The sequence below is a fragment of the Erythrolamprus reginae genome, chromosome 6 (genome assembly GCF_031021105.1).
Source record: "Erythrolamprus reginae isolate rEryReg1 chromosome 6, rEryReg1.hap1, whole genome shotgun sequence".
Taxonomy (NCBI): Eukaryota; Metazoa; Chordata; class Lepidosauria; order Squamata; family Dipsadidae; genus Erythrolamprus; species Erythrolamprus reginae.
The window spans coordinates 59,645,847-59,668,446 of record NC_091955.1 but is presented as its reverse complement, the minus strand read 5'-3'; the positions used below and the strand labels follow the sequence as shown (position 1 = coordinate 59,668,446).

Genomic DNA, 22,600 nt, shown 5'->3' with positions numbered 1-22,600 from the left:
ACAGTACGTAGCATCAAGAAAGAGAACCTAGCAGCAGCCATGTTTTATAGGATTTGTTTCAGAAGAAAATATCTCACATATTGATAAGAATGACTAATTAAAATTATTTTTCTAGTCTTGGCTCATGAGGAACAGCTAATACGTTAGCAAGAATTCCAAAGCAAAGAGGTTTTATAATCAACCTATGTAGTTCACGTAATACAGCAAAAGCAGGAAACATTTCGGGGAGCCATTTCCTGTCTAATGAATTCCTAGATAATTATTCTGAACTTTATTATTATATTTGAACAGCAAGGAACAAAACTCCAATCTCTCAATAGCAATCTTATATGCTTTGTAAAGGAGTCCCTGCAGGTTTTATCGCTAGCTGTAGGCAGTGTTCCCTCTAATTTTTTGGGGGGTGGGCGGAAAAGTATAGTGTCTGAGCGGCAGTCCCTTTGGGACTGGGTGGCACAGAAATAATAAATAAATAAATAAACAAACAAACAAACAAACAACCCACCCTGTTTTGCCTCAGAGAATATCAAAATAAAATACTGTACTGTATGTCTATAACAGTGAGCTCATAATAGGGCAACTCTATCAATATCAAAATGCCACTTAAATAGTTGAGCTAGTTTCAAACTAGATTTTGATTTTCTTTCTCTCTTCCTTACTCCCATTCTTTTTCTTTCTCTTTTCCTTCCTCTCTTTTTTCTATCTGTTTCTCTCTCTTCCTCTCTTCCTCTCTCTCTCCTTCCCTCTCACTCTTTCCCTCTCGGCTTCTGGGCAGGTTTGGAAAACTCTGAGTTGATGATGATTTTTAAGTGAGCGATTGCTCACTGCTCAGCTTAGAGGGAACTATGGCTGTAGGTAGCCAACTTTAGACAGCAGTTCTCATCTGTGTTTCTTTAAGCCATTGAGCCAGCACTGTCCGAAGACGTTTCCGCAATCGTGGCCAGAATGACATCATGTTGCAGTGCATATGACGAAACACAGAGCACTGTTATCTTCCCACCAAAATGGTACCTGTTTATTACTTGCATGCTCTGGTTGTGAACATTATAAAATGCTATATGTGTTGTGGTTGGCTCTGGCCTAGCTCCTGCCCCAGGGAATGTGGAGGTGGATGCAGGGGAAACTTCAACATGTCACAGGCCTGTGTTATTGCCGACAGAGTCAGTTCAGACTTTAGTTTCCTCGGACGAAGAAGAAGGTAGGAGTGACTCGGCAGAGGGGGGCTCGGCACACAGCTCAGGCAGTCAATCTCCCTTATCTTCCATTGATTCGGATGAAGACATTTTGGATCCACGCAAGCGCAAAATTATGCGTAGAAGAGACCAAATAAGGACATATTACAGGAGATAAGAGCGTCCACCTGTGTTTGGGTGGGGCTCCAGTAATTAAGGCTGCTGCTATAAATAGCAGCATGTGGGTTTGGCCGTTGTGGAAGAGTATCTGATCGCAGTTTGTCAGGAATCCTGGGTTGCTGGTTTCTGGACTTTGCTTGTTGATTTTTCATGCCTTTGAAAACAAAGCAGAGCAACGTGTGTGTGTGTCTCACTTCGTTGGAAGAAGAAGGGGTGTGAAGTTTCTTCACAGCTGCTAGCTAAGTACTTAATGACTGCTTAAGGTTAATTGTACAGACTAGCCGGTTGTTTTGGGAGGAGTGCTCTTTGCAATACAAAAAGAGTGCTTAGTTTATTTTGAATTTTGGGATAAAGAACATTGTTTTGAATTTTCAAATGTGTGTGTGTCTGAAATTTGTACCCTTGAATTTTCGGGAGGCTCCTACCAGAGAGCCTGGCAGAACAAATATGTATACTTAAAATGGTTGAACTCTTTCATTGGAAGATTCTGACTTATCTGTTGAGCAGAAATTTTGAAGTGGTACCAAATGAAATAGTAGCAAATCACTGAAGCATGTGACAGTTGCTCAGCTTGTCTAAAATAAGATATCTACAGTAAGTGTCAATGTCAGCTTTCAGTAAGAAGAATTAAGTGTCCCTCCACATCTATAATTCATTTGTATGAATCAGGTAAAATAATAAAATATCACTATTTTCACATTTAAATATGAAACAGTACTATACTTTCCAGTTCATTCCCCTTTCCAAAAAATAATAAAGCCATATTAAAAAACTGCTTACTCGTTGAAATTGAGAATGAAATTCAGTCCAACGCACACGATAAACATTAGGAACAGTATCATGCTAAAATAGTACAGTTGAGAGAGAAATTATCACATTAAATTTAATTTATAAAAAGTGAAATAATTTTGTTTAATAACATTTTTCTTCTTATTTTTTAAGGTTTTTGTTTTCCCGCTCTGGACAGTTATTTCTTCCTTTCCTCCATCCTGAACATTCAATTTATTTTTATTTATTTAACGGTAAAATTAAAACTATCCTTAAGTTGTGTCTGAATTAGTTTGGCTCAGATCACAATAAAGAAGGCATTTTATTTTAGTTATTAAAAACAACAGAGCAAGAACAGAAGCTCTAGGACAGTGATGGCAAACCTATGGCACAGGTGCCACAGATGGCACCTGGAGCCATATCTGCTGGCATGCGAGCAGTTGCACTAGCTCAGCTGGGAGGGCATTTTTGGCTTCCCGAGAGCCTCCAGAGGGATGGGGAGGGCGTTTTTACCCTCTCCTGTGTTGTGGTTAGCTCTGTCCCAGCTCCTGTCCCAAGGACTGTGGATGTGGGGGAGACATCCACATGCTGCAGGCCTGTTTTGCCCCCGGTGGAATCTGATGATGAAGGCTCCTCTGACCAAGAAAACAGGAGTGACAGGGAGGAGGAGAGTGTGGCAGACAACTCAGAAGGAGATCAATTATCTAGTTCCTCCTTGGATTCAGAACAAGAGTTAATGATACAGCCACACATACGGAGAGCGATGAATAGACAACAACTGAGAGATTGATAATCTCTCAGTTGTTGTTGCCTATGCATCACTCTCCGCATGCGTGGCTGTATCATTAACTCTTGTTCTGAATCCAAGAAAATGAGGCCACCTGTGGTTGGGTGGGGCTGTGGTAATTAGTGGGGCTGTGGTAATTAGTGAGGCTGCTATAAATAGCAGCCTGTGGGTTTGACCATTGTGGAGGATTATCTGATCATTGTGTTTCGTGACTGCTTTACTGACTTTGACCTTTTGTGTGCTGATTCTTCCCTGCTTTGAAACTAAACCAGAGCAAAGTGTGTTTCACTTTGTGAAAGAAGAAGGACTGTGAATTGCCTCACAGCTGCAAGCTAAGTATCACAGAACTGATAAGGGACTTGTACAAATTACCAGTTTGTTTGGGGACGAGTGCTCTTTGCTATACCAAAAGAGGGCTTAGTTTAAGTGAATTTTCATTATAAAGAACATTGTTTTGAATTTTTCAAACGTGTGTGTGTCTGAAATTTGTACCTGTTAATTTTGGGGAGGAGTTTACCAGGGAGCCCGACAGAACATCCTGGCTCCAGAGAAGCCTTCTTTGGAGCCTGAGGAAGGCAAAACCTGAGCCTACTGGGCCCACCAGGAGTTGGGAAACAGGCTGTTTCCAGCCTCCAGAGGGCCTCTGGGGGGTGGAGGAAGCTGTTTTTGCCCTTACCCAGGCATTGAATTATGGGTGTGGGCACTTGCACTTGTGAGTTAGTGCATGCACACGCTCCTTCAGCACCCAAGGAAAAAAAGGTTCGCCATCACTGCTCTATGCAGTTGAAGACAATGTTTTGTCTGCTGTTTAAAGTGTTATATTAATAACAGGTTCATATAACACATGGACATTTTCATTCACTACTATTTTTGAGGGAAAAGATGCCTACTAGACATAATGTGCAGTTTACCCACTATTCTTTTGCAATTAAAGTTAAAGCCCCAATGAGCAGAATGATGTTTATTTCATAGATACATGGATATGTACTTCTAGGACAGTGTTTCCCAACCTTTTTTGAGCCGCAGCACATTATTCATATTTTCAAAATCCTGGGGAACACTGAACGGGGGGAGCGGGGGGGCTAAAGAAAAGTTTGGACAAAAAAAATATCTCTTCCTCTATTTCACTCTATTTCTCCCTCCCTCTTTCCTCCCTCCCTCTTTCCTTTCTATCTCTCCCTCCCTCTTTCCATTGTATCTCTCCCTCCCTCTTTCCTCCCTCCCTCTTTCCTTTCTATCTCTCCCTCCCTCTTTCCTTTCTATCTCTCCCTCCCTCTTTCCTCCCTCCCTCTTTCCTCCCTCCCTCTTTCCTTTCTATCTCTCCCTCCCTCTTTCCATTGTATCTCTCCCTCCCTCTTTCCTCCCTCCCTCTTTCCTTTCTATCTCTCCCTCCATCTTTCCTTTCTATCTCTCCCTCCCTCTTTCCTTTCTATCTATTTTCTTTCTATCTCTCCCTCCCTCTTTCCTTTCTATCTCTCCCTCCCTCTTTCCTTTCTATCTCTCCCTCCCTCTTTCCTTTCTATCTCTCCCTCCCTCTTTCCTTTCTATCTTTTTCTCTGTCCCTCAGCGGCGGCAAAGAAGAAGGAAGGCAGGCTGCAGAGGGCACTGAGGACAAGAGCGCTCGCTCCCTCCCTCGCCCTCTGACTTCCCTCCCTCGTTGCTGCAGTGACGAGCACGGGCACGAGCGTGCGCGCGGGCCCGCTGCAAGAAGTTTTTGTTTGTTTGTTTTTTTCCTTCCCCTGCCTCACAGGAGAGAGAGAGAGAGAGAGAAAGAGCAGCGCCCTGTCGGTTCCGAGTGCAGCCAGGGAAAGCGGCCTCGAGCCGAGTGCGAACTGCGGGATGCGGCAAAGGACTCCTTGCCAACCAAAAAAGGGGTGGGGGTGGTGAAGGCAAAGCCTGGGAGGCGGGGAAGGGAAGAGCGAGAGACCCCCAGACAGAATGGCTGAGGGGAAGGAAAGACGGAAGGAGGGAGGGATTGAGAAGCAAAGCCAGGGAGGGCTGAGAGCAAAGGGGAGCGGCGCGCGCACGAGAGGGGCGGGGCGGGGCGGGCATTCCCGAAACGGACAGAGAAAGCCCTCTCTCGCAGCGAAAGCGCTCCCAGCCAGGGGGCTGCGAGAGAGGGCTTTCTCCGTTTCGGGAAAGCCTGCCCCGGCACCAGCAGCGCCCCGCGGCACACCTGGCTGTGTCTCGCAGCACACTAGTGTGCCGTGGCACACCGGTTGGGAAACGCTGTTCTAGTATATAAATACATGGATATTAATTCTGAATTGGGATTAAATCCATCAACATTAAGATACAGTTGAGGAAATTGAATTTAAAATTCGTGACACAATGATGAACTTGTATTTGGAACAGATGACTTTCTCCTTCAGAAAAAAAAAGATTGAGTGTGAAGTTTCTTTTCCAAACACAAATTATGTTGATTTATTTTATCCAGTTTAGAGTGTAGTTAAGAATGTAGAAAATCATTCATTATCTCTGCTATTTTTGTCCTTTCTCTGCTAAACGGTAGATACCATTAAATTAATTTGCAATACAGTATTTTTGGTAATTTCAGAGTTGCAAATGGTCACTGCATGACATCCTTGCTTAAAGATGATGCAGGATTGGCTTAGCAATGGCAACCAGGAATTTCTAGATCTGCTATCATTAAGCAAGGTGATCATATGATATGCTTTATGACTATTGTGTATACTCCTGTTCAGTTTGGGGATTTTTCAGATTCTGATTCAGAAAGTGGTTATGAATTAGTGGTAGGGCCTGATTTGGAGGCAGAAGAAGAGATCAACCACAGGACATTTTTATGGGTTCAGATTCAAGTGAAGGAGAAGTAGATGCTAGATGGGTAAATTATTTATTTATTTATTTATTTATTTATTTATTTATTTATTTATTTATTTATTTATTTATTTATTTATTTGTATTCCGCCCCTCTCCGTAGACTCGTCTCCTTATTTCAGATGCTTGCAGAGGCAAAGAGAGCAAGTGTCAGGGAAGAAATATTAAGGAGAGGACCAGGTTAATTAATTAAGTAATTAATTTGTCACCTCTGGGTGTCAGCAGAAGAGAAGAGTTGAGTTGTCAATCTGCCGCTTAGAAATATGGAGGTTTTTTCAAGCATCTGAATGTAAGCTATGCCTTGTGTACTTTTAATTGCAGTTTTTATGACTCTGAGCTAACTCTGACTAGCCATAAATCTTAGAATGACTTGTGGAATGTTTTAATGATTTTGATGTTGCCTTGCATACCAAAGTTTAAGATAAGAGAGTAGCGCTGCGTGCCGAGATGATTCAGTGTGGAACAAAAGAAAGAAAAATAAAGATGATGTGGTGTTTTACAAATATATGCATTTAGCAATCCTTTATTCCAATTATCAGTGGCCTTAGCCGGAGATCAGAACAATGACTGCACTGCTTAGCAATGGAAAATTCTGGTCTCAACCTCTATCATTAATTGACAACTACTTGTAGCTATATAATAATTAGATACAGGTTTGAATAACAGCAAGTTTGGAACCTTAATTTAGGACACAAAAATGGAAAAAGGATTTAAACTTCATTTCACACATACTATTCTTTAGCTAAATTTGGATCATGAATGAAGGCATATATTTGAGTCACAGGATAATGTTGCAAAATCCAATCTGGGTCTGTCACTGGGAGTAGAGGCTTAGTCTTCTGAACATACCCCACATTGCATATCTGACATCAACACAATTGAGAGAGTCCAGAAATATTTCACAAGAAGAGTTCTTCACTCCTCTTCCCACAACAAAATACCTTACTCTGCCAGACATGAAATACTTCAATTAGACAATTTACAACTCTGACGCCTCCATTCCGACTTAACCATAGTTCATAAAATCATATACCAAAATGTCTTTCCTGTTAGTGACTACTTCACCTTCAACCGCAGCAACACAGGAGCACGTAATTTATTTAAACTAAATGTTAACTGCTCTAAACTAGACTGCAAAAAATACGACTTCAGCAATAGGAATGGTGCTTGGAATGCACTACCTGACTGTGGTTTCTAAAACCTTTAACCACACTACCTGACTGTGGTTTCTAAAACCTTTAACCTTTATCTACAATTGACCTCTCCCCCTTTGTAAGAGGTCTATAAGGGGCATGCATAAGTGCACCATTGTGCCTACTGTCCCTGTCCTATTTAGTCTTTTATCATTACTTTTTTATCATTACTTTTTCTAATGTTATGTTTATACAAACTATCAATCTATAATTTTTGACAAATATATATAAATTAAATTAAATAAAAATAAACTTTTGGACTCATGCTGGAGCCCAGCCTTAGGGAATTTCTCTCTCACTAGAATGGGTAGCAAGAAAGAGGGGAGAGAGAGATTCTATAGAGGGAGGTTCCCTAAGGGTGGATCCAGCATGAGTGTGAAAGCTCAGAAGATTAAATATCTATTCCCAGTGAACAATCCAGATTGGATCTTAAATTTTGATCTTCCATCACAGTTTATTCATATTATTTGGATTTGCTGTTAGCGCGTCATTCTTCCCAAACATAATTGAAATTAGTTTATTTCTTTTAAGTATGTTTATTTATTTATTACATTTTTATTCCACTCATTCCTGCCCACGAGGCGACTCTGGTTTATTTGTTTTTAGTTTAGTTGGTTAATTAGTTTAAGCTAATTTAATTAGTTGGTTAATTAACAGAATGAACCACTTTTCATTTGGAAATGTAATTGATTTTGAATTATACTTTACTTTTACAGCCTTTTCTTCAATTTCAGTCTTTACAACTACATCATTGTGTAGTCAATCCATTATTCAAGAACATTTTAGTTAATTAAACTTTGCATCTAAAGGGATTATCATTCACTGAACATTATTATAAGAACTTATTGAAAGCACTAAAGGTGAGGAAAAAGGTAGGATTTTTAAAAAATGGAGAAAGAAGCCAACCCACTGAGAAAACAATATTTTAATTCTTATTTCAAAACAGCTCATCCTCTTTCTAATAACATTTGTTTATATTTTTAACAACTTCAATAATGCCTCCTCTTAATTTGCTTTCATCTAAGCTAAAGAAATCCTGCTTCTTGATTTCTAAAAAAAATAAGGGGTCTAAAATGTTGTAGTAAACAATGTGACATTGCACTGAAGTATTCCAATGACTATTTTCAGTAAAGAAAACATTAACAAAGGACAATTGAACACCACAGATTAAAAATATCTGGTGATACATGTGCTACATGCACTTGAGAAAAGGATCTGTATCATAATGCCAAACTGGAAAAGAAGTCTGGGTTCAGCATACATTTAAAAAAAACAAAGTTAAATTATATGTAACATAAGGGTTCATCTTCCAAGGAAACTGACATTTGTCCAGTGATGGGCTCCTATGGGTACGGTCAGGTACGCAGAACTGGGCTCTGGCTTTTTACTATCACGATAAATGAGGTTGAATGTGTATAATTTTAGAAGAGATGTGTGTGTGTGTGTGTGTGCATACACATACAGTTTATATAGCAGATAATGTATATTTTTGTGTGCCTGTGTGTAATATGTATGTACACATATGACATGTACAGTAATGGGCAGCCAAAATTTTTACCATCACACTGTGTGTGTGGTTTATTTTGTGGGTGCAGTTAATGGTCACGTGACTGCGTAGGAGTGGCTTGCTGGCCATGTGATCAGGTGGGAGTAGTTTGAATGATCATCATCGTTCAAGTGAACTGTTAAGTCCTCGACTTACAACCTTACAACCAGTGTCGCTTGTGTTTTCTGCCCTCTCCTTCCTGGGCCACTCCCCGCCTCAGGCTGGGTAGCTAGGCGAATGGGTGCTGCCAGAAACATAAAAGCTGCCAGCGCTGCTTCCACCCACGCCTTCTGCTTGCACCTCAGGTGGGAGGTGGCCACGTGAGGCTGGAGAGGAGCTGGGCAAGAGAGAGGGAAGCTCGTCCGAGGCCAGGAAGGAGGAAAGAGGAAAAAAGCAATGAGCGCAGATGCAGCAGCAGCAGCAGGGAAAAAAAGGAGAGCCGAGCCAAGACCAGTAATTCCAGGAAGTGACAGCCGCCGATCTGCTGGAGCTGCACACGGATCTTCATTTCCACCGGTGGAACTGTGTTCCACCCGGTCCTGCCTGCTGCCCACCCCTGGGTATGTATACATAGAATTAAATAGTATATTTTGGGTGCTCAGTAATATTAAATAGATAGGGAAATTGTATCTCTTTGAGGAGAAGAGAGGCCAGGCACCCTAACCCTAATCCAAATCCCTGACATGAGTGACGTCAAGTTAGCCACCTTTAAGCCAGTCACATCACCTTTAAGCCACATCTGGTCACATGATCGTCAAGCCACTTCCCCCCCCCCCATCTGGTCACATGGCCGGCAAGCAAAACCCACAAAATAAGCCACGTCCAGTGTGGTAGTAAAATTTTTTGCAGCCCTTCACTGCATTTGTTCCAAATAAACTAGAACTTAAAATATCAATAACTCAAGAAGCCTTGATGGAATCTTTCTACTTGTGAACTTAAGATGTTCGCATAAAGAACTGAAAGACAGAAAGATGCAATCAGTGGTTCTGCCAGAACCTCTGTCTCCGCTCGTCATGGGGGGGGGGGGGGGAAGCAATGCTAAAGTTCCTAATTGCCCATGGATCAAGCAAGATGTATTTACTTTTTAAATAATAAAATCCTTTTGTTTGTTTTAAAACAATCAAAAATAGAATAATTATTCTGAAGATTTAGAGTGTAGTTTGTCAGATAGGTTTTAATTGTTCTCATTTTCTCTCTCTGAAATTCTAATTGCAGTCATTTATTTATTTATTTATTCATTCATTCAGTACTTTAGGATTTGCTGGTCACATACTCAAGCAGGTGAACAATACATGTGGTGCCAGGACCAAAACAACATCATTTTTATTTAAATTGTTCCCATCAATTATTTACAACAGCAGATGTCTTTTCACATATTGCCACAGCGATCCTAAGAGGCAGGAAGGATCTTCACAATTAGATTCACAAAGGGGTTACTTTTTATAGCCCTACAACTTCTCTTCCCCATTCCCTCCAGAGCTGCCTAGTTATAGCATAAGTAAGGGAGGCTAGCTATTAATGAAGATTAAGTGTGTAGCAGGGGATGGGTATCTGCTATAAAAAAATAGGGTAATGAGTTAGAGATGGAAGTTTTCAATCTTACAGCTTGCAAAAGTGAATAAAAAGAGCTACAGTGGCTTCTCTAAGCAGCCCCTCTTCTAGATGTTAAGTTCTAAATACAGATTAATTGCAGGATACCATCTCAATATCCCCTAGCTGGCTTCCATGGTGAAGGGAAAGGGGAATATTTTGTCTCCCTGATTTTAATTCAATCATTTAACCACTGCACCTAACTGTATGATATAGAACTTAATAACTTTGACAAATTATAATATTGGAAAGGTATATCCTCTTTTATCTCTGAAAGTAGTATCACATTTGTGGAGTCCTTGGGCTCTCTGAGCTTAGTTGTTTACTTTTAGATATTTCATTACCCAACTAAGTAACATTTTCAGAGCAGAGCATCAAAAATTCCAGTTTAACTCCTGAGCTACATACAGTATATTCTCTTCTATTAATTCACATCATCTCAATTAGGAAGTATATACTCATACCAATAATTTCTCACACAATGGTTGCCAAATAATGAAGAATTGTTGCTTCCGATAATACTTAAGTACACCTAGTACAAAGGGATGAGAAGAAGACTAGTGTAAAAGCCTATAAATTATTAATTGTAGTTTCATATATCTGTTTGTCCCAAAATTTATTAGGTAGTTTTGTTGTTTCTGGGAATAGGTAATATTATAGGAAGATAGCTGTCGCAGTATCTATTTTGTCCTTTTCTTCTATGTAAAAAGAGGTTTCAGTATAGAAAGATGCTTTGTTTATCTGCTGTCATTCTTGTAGTGACTTTCAGAAAAGAAAGGGAAGGGAAGAACTTTATTGAAGTACAATGATATTCACAAATCATATGTCGCCAGATGCCCCTTATGGACAATTCAATTTCCCCCAAAAGGTAAAGGCGGAGAAAAGAAAGATATCCACAAGTGCATAACCCTAAGATATTAGTAAAATTAACCATATACACTTTTATTTTATTTATTTATATTTATCCTGCATTTATTACATTTGCAAATAACTCCAAGCGGTGAATAATCCTGTGAATGGGTTGGGCTGAGAGAGTGACCGGTTCAAATTTATCCAGATGGCTTTTATGCCTTCGGGTAGGACTAGAATTCACTGTCTGCCAGTTTTTAAACTGGTGCCTTGACCACTAGATCAAACTAGCTATATTATATGCTATAACATTAAATGAATGATATAGTCAGTAATCACTTTGGCATCCTTAGCAACCTGCCGGTATACGTGATGTCAAAGCTCCGCCCCTGGAATCTCTTCATGGGAGAGATTCCCCAGCTCCTTCAAAGGGAAGTCTTTTCATGTAATTTTTTTTTAATTTTTACTAAAAAGGACGCGGCAGTGGTGCCACAAGCAAAGGGAGGTCTTTTTATTTTTCATAAAAATAAAAATAAATTAAAAATCCGTAAAAATAAAAAATGATGGGATTCCGGGGGCGGAGCTTTGGTGCCACGAACTGTTCGGGTTTGGGTTCAGCCGAATTTTGCGCAAAGTTCGTCTGAACTTGCCGAACCCGAATACCGTTGGGTTCGCCCATTACTAACCATGGGTTTTTAGTGTACATGTATTTTAATTAACTGTTGTGCTTCTGTTAATTTTAATTAGATATGACCTGCACCATGGATATGATTGATCTTTTACTGGAAATTTGGATATTTCGGGACTAGATGTTATAAAACAACTTAAAAACTTCTCACTTACAAACTTGTAAGTGAAATATAGTCCTTTAATAACTTACCATAATATTCAGCAATTAAATAATGCTTTTGGAAAACAAATTTCTGAAATAAAAGACTAATTAATTAAAGTAAGAATAGAGCATCAGCTATCATCTGCATTGGTTAGCTAAATTTTTAAGGGTTCAGTTTAGTATAACTTTTCAGCTTTAAAGACATTGAATCTAAGATTTTGGATTTGATTTATGGTATAAGCACTGCAAAGAAATAGGGTAATTTTTCTTTTTCAGTGATATAAATGCCAAAAGAGAGCATGTCAAAGTAAGAACAATAATGATCAATTCTTTAATTATAATAAAGAAAATTGTATAGTATAAATATAAGGAAGGCAGTTAATTGTGAATGTATTTAGTCAACTTATTAATTTTCTTGGATCTTAGCATCATGGGTAGAGCATGTTGCTAATCCTAAATTATCTAGCCAAAGTTTTTGCTCAGTAAAGAAAATGCAGTGCAAGATGCAATGCAAGAAAGAGCATCAGAAAATAATTCAATTCTTTTTTATTATGCACCAGTGATATTTTGGTAGCTAGTGGTGCAATAAATTTCAATAGAATAGCAACAACAACTCTTTTGCATGAGTTTATAGTTATTTGAGACCACTCTAGTATCTCACTTAATCTTCTCTAGGATATCCGCTCTCTTGTAAAATTTACTTCCCCTCGTCATTCTTATTGTTGCTCTCTAAGTATTCTCCCATTTATCAGTGGTCTTCCTGAAATGTGGTTCCCAGGATGAGACTAAATATTCCAAACAGCCTAATGCACAACAGAGCAGAACTAATACTTCTGTAAACATCTGTTGATACAATTTAAAATGATGTTTATCATCATGATGTTTATTTAGACTATTGGCTTATATTAAATTTGTGACTACCAAAAGCACATGTATTACTGGAAACATGAATTTCCTACCCAATATATTATTTTTGAAATACAATGTTTTATTGGTATTTGTTAAAAAAGTATTTTAACATTTTTTTATTATTATTTGCCATCTCAGGCTGATTCTATCTTCTATCAGTTGGCTCTCCTGGTTTTGTGCCATCTGCCTATTTGAGGTTCCTGAAAGCCTTGACTATAGACACTTTTCAAAGTTATCATCTGGATGTATTAATTCAATTTAGTTTCTTTACTGCAAGAAGTTAATATTCTATAGAGGAAATAGATCTGTACAATCAAAGAGTTGGTTATGGTGAAGAAATACATGAGGGATAATATCAGATATATTTTGAATGCCGTTGACATTTAAATTAGAAAAGAAAGGGGAGGTGAGAACAAGTGCCACCTCTATGTTGGTTGAGGCAGGCAGGATTCCCTTGGGTACCATTTATCTCTCTATCTCTCTACCTACCTACCTACCTATCTATCATAGGATAGTAGTTTATATAAACATAACAGAAAGTAATGATAAAAGACAACAAATAGGACAGTAGGATGGGGACGGTAGGCAGAATAATGCACATGCATGCCTCTTACAGACCTCTTAGAAAAGGGGAGAGGTCAACTGTAGACAATCTAAGGTTGAAGATTTTGGGGTTTAGGGAAGAAACAGTCAGGTTGTTTGTTTAAAGACCTACAAAGCAGGGGGTTATTGGGCCTTGTAGGTCTTTGTTGGAGGTCATGGGAAAGGGAGGGTTTTGCCTTCTCTTTCTGCTCAAGATCCTCATGTGCAATTGGCTGGCCACTGTGTGGTACATAATGGTCTTTGGCCCGATTCAGCATGACTCTTCTTATGTTCTTATGTAACTGCTGTTAGCCAATCAACCACCTCCAGCCTGAAATTCTCCCATCGGGGCCCCAGGCCAACTGTCAAAGCCAGGTCTTGAGGCTATTACAGAAAGGAATAACCTCCCATACCATCACTTGACCCAGAAGGGAAAACCATGTTTACAGTTATTTAATGAAGAGATCAAGGTCAAGATATATAGCAAGTACCATATCAGAAAATACTTTCCTCCCATGTTCTGTCACGTGGCGTTCTCTCATTGATGACATCCACAACATGGTCCTTCTTCTGGCTCTGATGAATCAGCAAACATAATTGGGGAAAGGTATTTCCTCAATAATCCCCTGCCTTGTAGGTCTTTAAATCAGGTCATCATCATCACCTTAAATTGAACCCAGAAGCAAACTGGTAGCCAATGTGGCTTGCCCAATAGAGATGCACAGATCTAGGTGCAAACATAACTGCCCATGTCACTGCATTTTGCACCAACCGAAGTTTGTTTCCAACCTCCAGATTGTGCACCAAGTCTTGTATATTAATAATTTGATATGTAGAAGCCTATTATGATACATGTAGAAAATGTTACTTCTCTTTTCTTAATGTATTGTAGCCAATTTTTAATCAACTAGTTTCCTATTTCAACAAAATCAAGAATTATGCTTGTCAGTTGCAGAGCAGACCATGATTTTAAACTGAAACTTACAAGTCAAATAAATAAATAAACAAACAAATAAATAAATTTGGGTTAAAATCCTGGACCTCATCTACCCGACCATCGCTCACGCCCACCCTTGATTCTGAAGATTCCAACTTGTTATCTACTGAAAGCTGGTTCTTCTCCAGATGCTAAAGCCAGCATGCTAGCCGAGTCCAATCTATCTAGATGAAACAGATATTTTGGTTTTTTTACATCTAAGCATACAATAAGAGCCTCAGTGTTGCAGTGGTTAGAGTGCAGTACTGCAAGCTACTTCTGCTGATCACCAGCTGCCAGCAGTTTGGCAGATCGAATCTCAGTAGGCTCAAGATTGATCCATCCTTTCAAGATCGGTAAAATGAGGACCCAGATTGTTGGGGGCTATGCTGACTCTTTAAACTGCTTAGAGAGTACCGGTAATCGATCTTCAATCTGTAAAGCACTGTGAAGCAGTATATAAGTTTAAATGCTATTGCTATATATTTTATGAATGTTTTAGATGGTTCTGTTATTACAGAAGTATAGTCCTTTTAATTTTCGCTTTTGAATTTTGGGGTGCTTTTACCATCCCAGAATTATAAGAAGACTGAAATAAATAAATAATGAACAAACAAATTAACAAATATGCTAAGGACTTAGGTTTGTTACAAAAGAAGCATTATTTTTCACAGAGATATTTGCTTCACTCAGCGCAACTATGCTAATTAGGAACCTGAATTAAACTGCTACAGTTAAATCATTTTGCTAATCATAGGAGATATAATATTCTCTTCCCCCAAGAAACTCTTTACAGATTAAGTGTGAATTTATTCAGTAGGAAGAATTTTGTATTTTAATTGTCTGAATAAAAATAAAAATTACTGAAGAAAAAAAGGAAGAAGATTGAAATATAATATTTAAGGACAGAAGATCAATGACAGTGCAAGAAAGATGATTTTGAAAAACTATTTTTCAATTTATTCCATAGTGAACACCTGGCTGTATATTTTTTGCTTTTTAAGGAATCTGGTAAAAAAAAAAAGGATTCTATTACAGTATATTTATATCAACTTTGCTGAAAAGTAAACTGATAGAAGTTGGTGTATATATTGATATGACTACTGAAAGGGTGGATGATGAAAATGGCTCACTGAGCTGAGGCCCTAGCATCACAACTGAGGCTGGGTTATTTAGAGGAATGCCCTAGATTGTTGGTTTGGAAAATTAATAGCAGAGTTAAGAGACATACCCATTTTTAACCAAAGAAGATATATATATATAAAGCTGTTATTGTAAATGTATCTGACATTATTACTTTCCTAGTCTGTGCAGATTTTCTCTGTAATGGATGACAAGTTTCCTAAGCTACCTGTGCATAATACTGTACAAATTGTGAAACATAGAAGACGGATGTGTCTGACCATTGAGAGTGATTTTCTTTATATATTTTTGAATTTTCAATGGAAATTCTTTTGCTCTGAAAAATATTTTGGGGTAGGGAGATTACTGGTACATAACAATTCAAACAATTAACAGAGCAAATAATTCCAAAAAATTGAAAAGTGGTGTACACCAAACTGAATTACACACAAAGGGAAAAATGAGAAAAGGAGAACCTGAATTCAAAATGTTGTCTTGAGAGCGTTTCCTCAATCAGCAGTTAATAGTTATGCCATCTGCACCACATATTTATTAAAGAGGAAACGATTCCAAAAGAGAGAGAATAAAATGCAATTATCTCTATTTGTTTACTAATGAATAATTATAGATTAATTCTTGGAAAATTAAAACTGCTAATACAGTTTGGGCTGTGAGGGTTTTGTTGTTGTTGTATTTTTAAAATGCTTGAGATGGGAGGTTATGAAATGTTTCACACAAAGTTTTTTTTTAAAAAAGTTGTTTACTGAAGGAGATTCAGAACTCAAGAGGAAATGTTTTGAAGGAAGAAGGGTGTAGATTTGTTACATGCAATGCTCAGCCTGACTGATACAGGAATTATCAAGGGTAAATTATCAAGATGGCGGCACTGGCTCTCTGGAACCAATTACCTCTGGAGACCTGCACCGCCATGACCCTCCTAGCCTTCTGGAAGGCTGTGAAAACCTGGCTCTGCTGGCAAGCCTGGGGCCGTTGAACAAGACCATCTGGTTCCGGCCAAGATGAAATAAATGTTCTGTTGTATGGCTGTGTTAATTTTGGAGATTTTAACTGTTCTTACATTGTTTTTATTGCTGTGCGCCACTCAGAGTCCGAAAGGAGTTGAGCGGCTTATAAATTTAATAAATTTAATTAAATAACTTATACAGGTAGTCCTTGATTTACATCAGTTCGTGTAGTGATTGTCCAAAGTTACAATGGCACTGAGAAAAGTGACTTCGGACTTTTTCCCACTTGTAGCATCCCTATGGTCACATGACCAAGATTTAGATGCTTGGCAACTGATTCATATTTATGATGGTTGAGTGTCCCAGGGCCATGTGATTCCTTTTTGCGATCATCTGATAAGCAAAGTCAATTGGGAATCCAGATTCTCTTAACAACCTTGTTATTAATTTAATAACTGCAGTGATTCAATTAAATAATTGAAAAGTTGTAAAACAGACTAAAACTCACTTAACAAATTTCTCACTTAATAACCTACATTTTGGGCTCAATTGTGATAGTAAGTTGAGGACTACCTGTACTTAGTCATCTCAGTATCTATAGTATTTGTAAGATTGTTTCCAGTCTGCCTTTTGTTCTTTTGGCTCGTTGTTATGTTTCCATTTTTTCTAGATTTTTCTTAAGATACAATCTCAAGAATTAAACATATTACTCAAAGAGAAGGCTGAGAAAATACAGTACAGTGTTCCCTCAATTTTCGTAGGTTCGAACTTCGCAAAATGTCTATACCAAGGTTTTTCAGAAATATTAATTAAAAAATACTTTGCAGGTTTTTTTCCTATACCACGGTTTTTCCGGCCCGATGATGTCATACGTCATCGCCAAACTTTTGTCCGCCTTTAATAAATATTTTTTTAATAAACTTTAATAAATAAACATGGTGAGTAATAATCTAAATGGTTGCTAAGGGAATGGGAAATGGCAATTTAGGGATTTAAAGTGTTAAGGGAAGGCTTGTGACATTGTTCATAGCCAAAAATGGTGTATTTACTTCCGCATCTCTACTTCGCGGAAATTCGACTTTTGTGGGTGGCCTCGGAACGCATCCCCCGCGAAAATCGACGGAACACTGTACAACTATTGCTTTCAGTGATCTGGAAACTGTCTAAATATTTTAATCCATAATGGTATTTTCTTTTTAGCAGCCATATCATCTTATTCTCTTGTTAATTCAAGTCATTAACAAAATACCCAAATCAAGACTGACCTTTGTGACAACTAGCTTGAAACAGCAAAAGTCACTCATAAGCTCCATTTTTTCTTCAAATGATATATATATATTATTTGCCACAATATATAACTGTTATGTTACAAGGGTTACAGACTTCTGGAAAAGAAAGAAACCAACAGATTCTAGTCAGAAACATAGTTTTGGCTTTAGCAAAGGAACCAGCAGCAGGCAAAAAGCTTAGAAACAGGGCAAAGTGTACCCAAACAATGTAGCTAATGAAAAATAAAGCATAGCTATAAAAATGTCCAACACATGGGCAGAAATAGGTAAAATTCTTGTACAAATGCAGAAAGCATAAATAGATGGCTAAAATGTGCAAAGCTATAAAACAATTCAAGAATAGATATAATGCCAAAAAAGAATGAATCTGAGGAAGATTATTTATAGGTTCAATTAGCATGAACAGGGTAAGATATCAGAAGAGACGCTGGATTGAAATAATAATGTACCTACTAATGAAATCACCACCATCTCTAAAAATGAATATGGTACTGCTGTACAAATCTTTCTAATAGCTGCAACAAATTGAAACCTAAGTTAAACCAGTACCAAGAAGCCATTCATACCCAGCCTTTCATTAAAGACCCAATAGTCACATAAAAGAGCTGTTAACTCACTTTGAAATGATAAGACACTCCGTATGATATTAAACAAATCCACAAAGAACCATCCTGGACCTAAAACCATGTAAAAATTACAACTACTCAATTGTGTTGATTCAGGCATATTGATGGTTCCATATTATCACAGAAAAAGGCCTCCATGGTTCAGCAGATATAAAGAATCCTTCATGATACTAGGTATCATGTAACTCTTAATAAAGATGCTGCTATACAAATTACACAGAGCAGATGTGTAATCAAGAAGCCAAACAGAATAACTGAACAGAACTGTGTTGGCTGTTATATAAATAGGTTGTTTTATTTAGAAAGAGAAGGCTATAAGAAAGTCAGTATTTAGCAAAAGTTGAACTTACCCTTTTTGTTCCAGATCAGATCTGAGTCCAAGTTCTTAATAAACACTATCAATTCATCTTTTGTGACCTTGCTTGAACATAAATGAACAATATACTTACCAGTTGCATACAGAGGTTAATATACAATGAAAGTATTTAGGGAATAGCTAGGGGCATTTTATTAAAAAAGATTGAAGGCAGAAAGACTAAATATTGCATAAATCGTTATAATAATGTGATCTGTATTATAATAATTATATTATCCTCAATGTACTCTAACCATAGTTTTTTAAAATTTTGGGATTCACGTTGGGTTTTGCATTTTGTCATTTGTTCTGTAGTTACTATATTTCATAAAGAAAGAAAAAATTAGATTAGGCATGTTTAAAAATATTTAAATTTATATATTTACAGTATTCCATTTATGTCAGATAGATGACTTTGGGTGAGTAACAATGATTAAAAACAAGATAAATTATAACAAACTAATAAATAACATTCGGAGTCTTTGGAGAAGGGCGGCATACAAGTCTAATAAAATAATAATAATAATAATAATAATAATAATAATAATAATAATAATAAAAGGTAGTCAACCTATGACCACAATTGAGCCCAACATTTCAGATGCTAAGTGAGACATTTATTAAGTGGGTTTTGCCCCATTTTACGATCTTTCTTGCCACAGTTGTTAAGTGAATGACTGTACTTGTTAAATTAGTTACACAGTTGTGAAGTAAATCTGGCTTCCCCATTGACTTGGCTTGTCAGAAGGTGAACACGTGACACCAGAACACTGCAACCACCATGAATCAGTTGCCAAGGATCTGAATTTTGATCACATGACTACAGAGATGCTGCATGAAAAACAGTCTTAAGTCACTTTTTTCAATATGATAACTTTGAACAGTCATTAAATGAACTGTTGTATGTTGAGAACTACCTGTATAACAATTAGAATAAAAAGCCAGCCAACACAACAATTAATATAACCATGACATGAACTCAACCCTACTGCAAGGTCCCTATGCTTAGTAAAAAACCCAAAACTTCAAGGTCTTACAAAAGGCCAATAGAGTTCGGGCAAATCTAATCCATGGGGGAATGTTCTTCTAGAGCAGCATTGATGAACATTTTTGGGCACTGTGCTGAAACGGGAGCGCTGGAAACCAGAAGAGTAGCTCCCTGGTATGCATTGCGGGAGCACCAGAAACCAAAAGAGCAGTCCCCCGGTGTGCCTGCGCCTGTGCCAATCCAGAAGCTGAGCTTCCAGTTTCTGGTGTGCACATGCACACCAATCACTTGGTCTTCCAGTTTCTGACAAGCAACTGCACATGAAGACCAGCTGGCCTGCATGCATGTGCGCGCCAGAAACTGGAAGGTCACCATCTCAGTGCGTGCATGTGTACCAGGGACCTGCTCTTCTTGTTTCCAGTGCTCCTCTGCATGAAAAGACCAGCTGGCTGGTGTGCTGGAGGCGTTATGGCTGGCATTACGCATTTATTTGATTTTTTTTTTAATGCCGCCCTTCTCCTTAGACTCAGGGTGGCTTACAACATGTTAGCAATAGCATTTTTTTAACAGAGCAGCATATTGCCCCCTCAATCCAGGTCCTCGTTTTACCCATCTCGGAAAGATGGAAGGCTGAGTCAACCTTGAGCCAGTGATGAGATTTGAACCACTGACCTGCAGATCTACAGTCAGCTTTAGTGACCTGCAGTACTACACTCTACCTGCTGTGCCACCTCGGCTCATTACAGCTCTGCGTGCCACTTCTGGCATGCATGCATAGGTTCGCCATCACTGTTCTAGAGAATGGAAACCACAACTGAAGAAGAGAATGCCTCTCCTGTCAGACTTGCCAGGATGGGTAGACATAACTGGGCAGAGACAGTCCAAATACAAATATACTAATCCCTCGCTACTTTGCGGTTCATCTTTCGTGGATTCGCTACTTCATGGGTTTTCAAAGGGGGCTTAAATCCATTAAATCCATTGAAAATTTTAAATCCATTAAAAATTCATAAAATTTTTCTACAGTACTACTGTACTCTATTAAATAAACTGATAGGATATCACATGTAATTCCAGCTGAGAAACATTATAGAATGACTGTTTAATGCAAAGGGTGGGTTTTAAAAGTCCAAATACTCGTTAAATACATAAAAAATATCTTTCCTCTACTTCACGGAAATTCGTTTCTCACGGGTGGTCTTGGAACGCATCCCCCATGAAAAACAAGGGATCACTGTACTATTCAAAATTCTTCATATAGCCCTAGAGCTGGGAGATTCCCATAGTATAAAACTATATGGGTAACTTTTGTTATTTTCAGATATTAATTGTATGTCACAATGGACAAATAACCACCGTTTAAGTGGTGAAAAAGACTACCACACAATCTTTTGACAATCCTTTGTTTGCCATTATAATATGAATGATTGGGACTCCAGTATTTTATTCATAGCTTTTATTTCTGATCATATGTTGCATTAGAAGGCAGAAGTATCTGATGTCAAATGGGTTATAATTAAGTTAATGTAGAAGGTATTTTAGGCTTTGAAATCACATTGAATGCAGAATTGAATGCCTGAGCTGGAAGTTCAGGTTGTCAATCTAAGTCATTTTTAAAACTGAAGAGTGCTTTTCAGATTTGGAATGAAAAATGCTTGAGAAAAATAATGGGTCAAAGTTTATCAGTGTCAACAGCAGATCAGAAAATGCATATTTTATGAGTAATTAACCAATGTGCTTTTCATAGTTTTCTTGGTTTATGCATACACAAGGTAATTTGTGGGTCAAGGACCTGATGGCTTTTATTTGAGAAAAAAAATTGTATTTTGTAAGTTAGCCCAATATTAGTAACACTGTTAGAGGCATTTGGGAACCTCACAAGTCTGGATTGGAAGGCAATACAGTGATCCCCCGTTTATTGCGTCCCCAACCATTGCGAATAGGGTACTTCGCTATTTTTCAACCCGGAAGTCAAAAATACCATCTACGCATGCGTGCCGGGCACGCATGCGTAGATGGCAGCGGCTTCCCTGGGTCTTCCCCCTCTTGCTGGCGTCAGCGAGGAGTTTCCCCACCGCCCACGCAAACTCCTCGCTGCCGCCCGCCCTTCGCCCGCCCACGCCGTTCATTCTCGCCGCACGGGCCTGTCCACGCTGTCTCTCGGCGCTTTCCAGCTGAGTCCGGGAGCGAACTCGCTCCCCGACTCAGCTGGAAAGCGCCGAGAGACAGCGTGGACAGGCCCGTTCCTTGGCGCTGTCACTCGGGGCTTTCGTGCTGAGTCCGGGAGCGAACTCGCTCCCCGACTCAGCTGGGTGGTAGGAAGCTCCCATTGTTGGCGGAGACCTTTTAAAACACTCGCGCGGCTTCCAGGACTCGGTTTGGAAGCCGCGCGAGTGTTTTAAAAGGTCTCCGCCAACAATGGGAGCTTCGTAGCACCCCCCCCAGCCCCCAACCCGGGTTTGGGGGGTGGTAGGAAGCTCCCATTGTTGGCGGAGACCTTTTAAAACACTCGCGCGGCTTCCAGGACTCGGTTTGGAAGCCGCGCGAGTGTTTTAAAAGGTCTCCGCCAACAATGGGAGCTTCGTAGCACCCCCCCCGAGCCCCCAACCCGGGTTTGGGGGGTGGTAGGAAGCTCCCATTGTTGGCGGAGACCTTTTAAAACACTCGCGCGGCTTCCAGGACTCGGTTTGGAAGCCGCGCGAGTGTTTTAAAAGGTCTCCGCCAACAATGGGAGCTTCGTAGCACCCCCCCCCGAGCCCCCAACCCGGGTTTGGGGGGTGGTAGGAAGCTCCCATTGTTGGCGGAGACCTTTTAAAACACTCGCGCGGCTTCCAGGACTCGGTTTGGAAGCCGCGCGAGTGTTTTAAAAGGTCTCCGCCAACAATGGGAGCTTCGTAGCACCCCCCCCGAGCCCCCAACCCGGGTTTGGGGGGTGGTAGGAAGCTCCCATTGTTGGCGGAGACCTTTTAAAACACTCGCGCGGCTTCCAGGACTCGGTTTGGAAGCCGCGCGAGTGTTTTAAAAGGTCTCCGCCAA

General features: G+C 39.2%; 1 protein-coding gene across 3 annotated transcripts in view; it reads left to right on the top strand.

Annotated features, from left to right (window-relative positions):
- Positions 1 to 22,600, top strand: part of ANKS1B (ankyrin repeat and sterile alpha motif domain containing 1B) — a 325,146-nt gene that overhangs the window by 233,382 nt on the left and 69,164 nt on the right. The gene's annotated exons all lie outside the window — the stretch shown is intronic.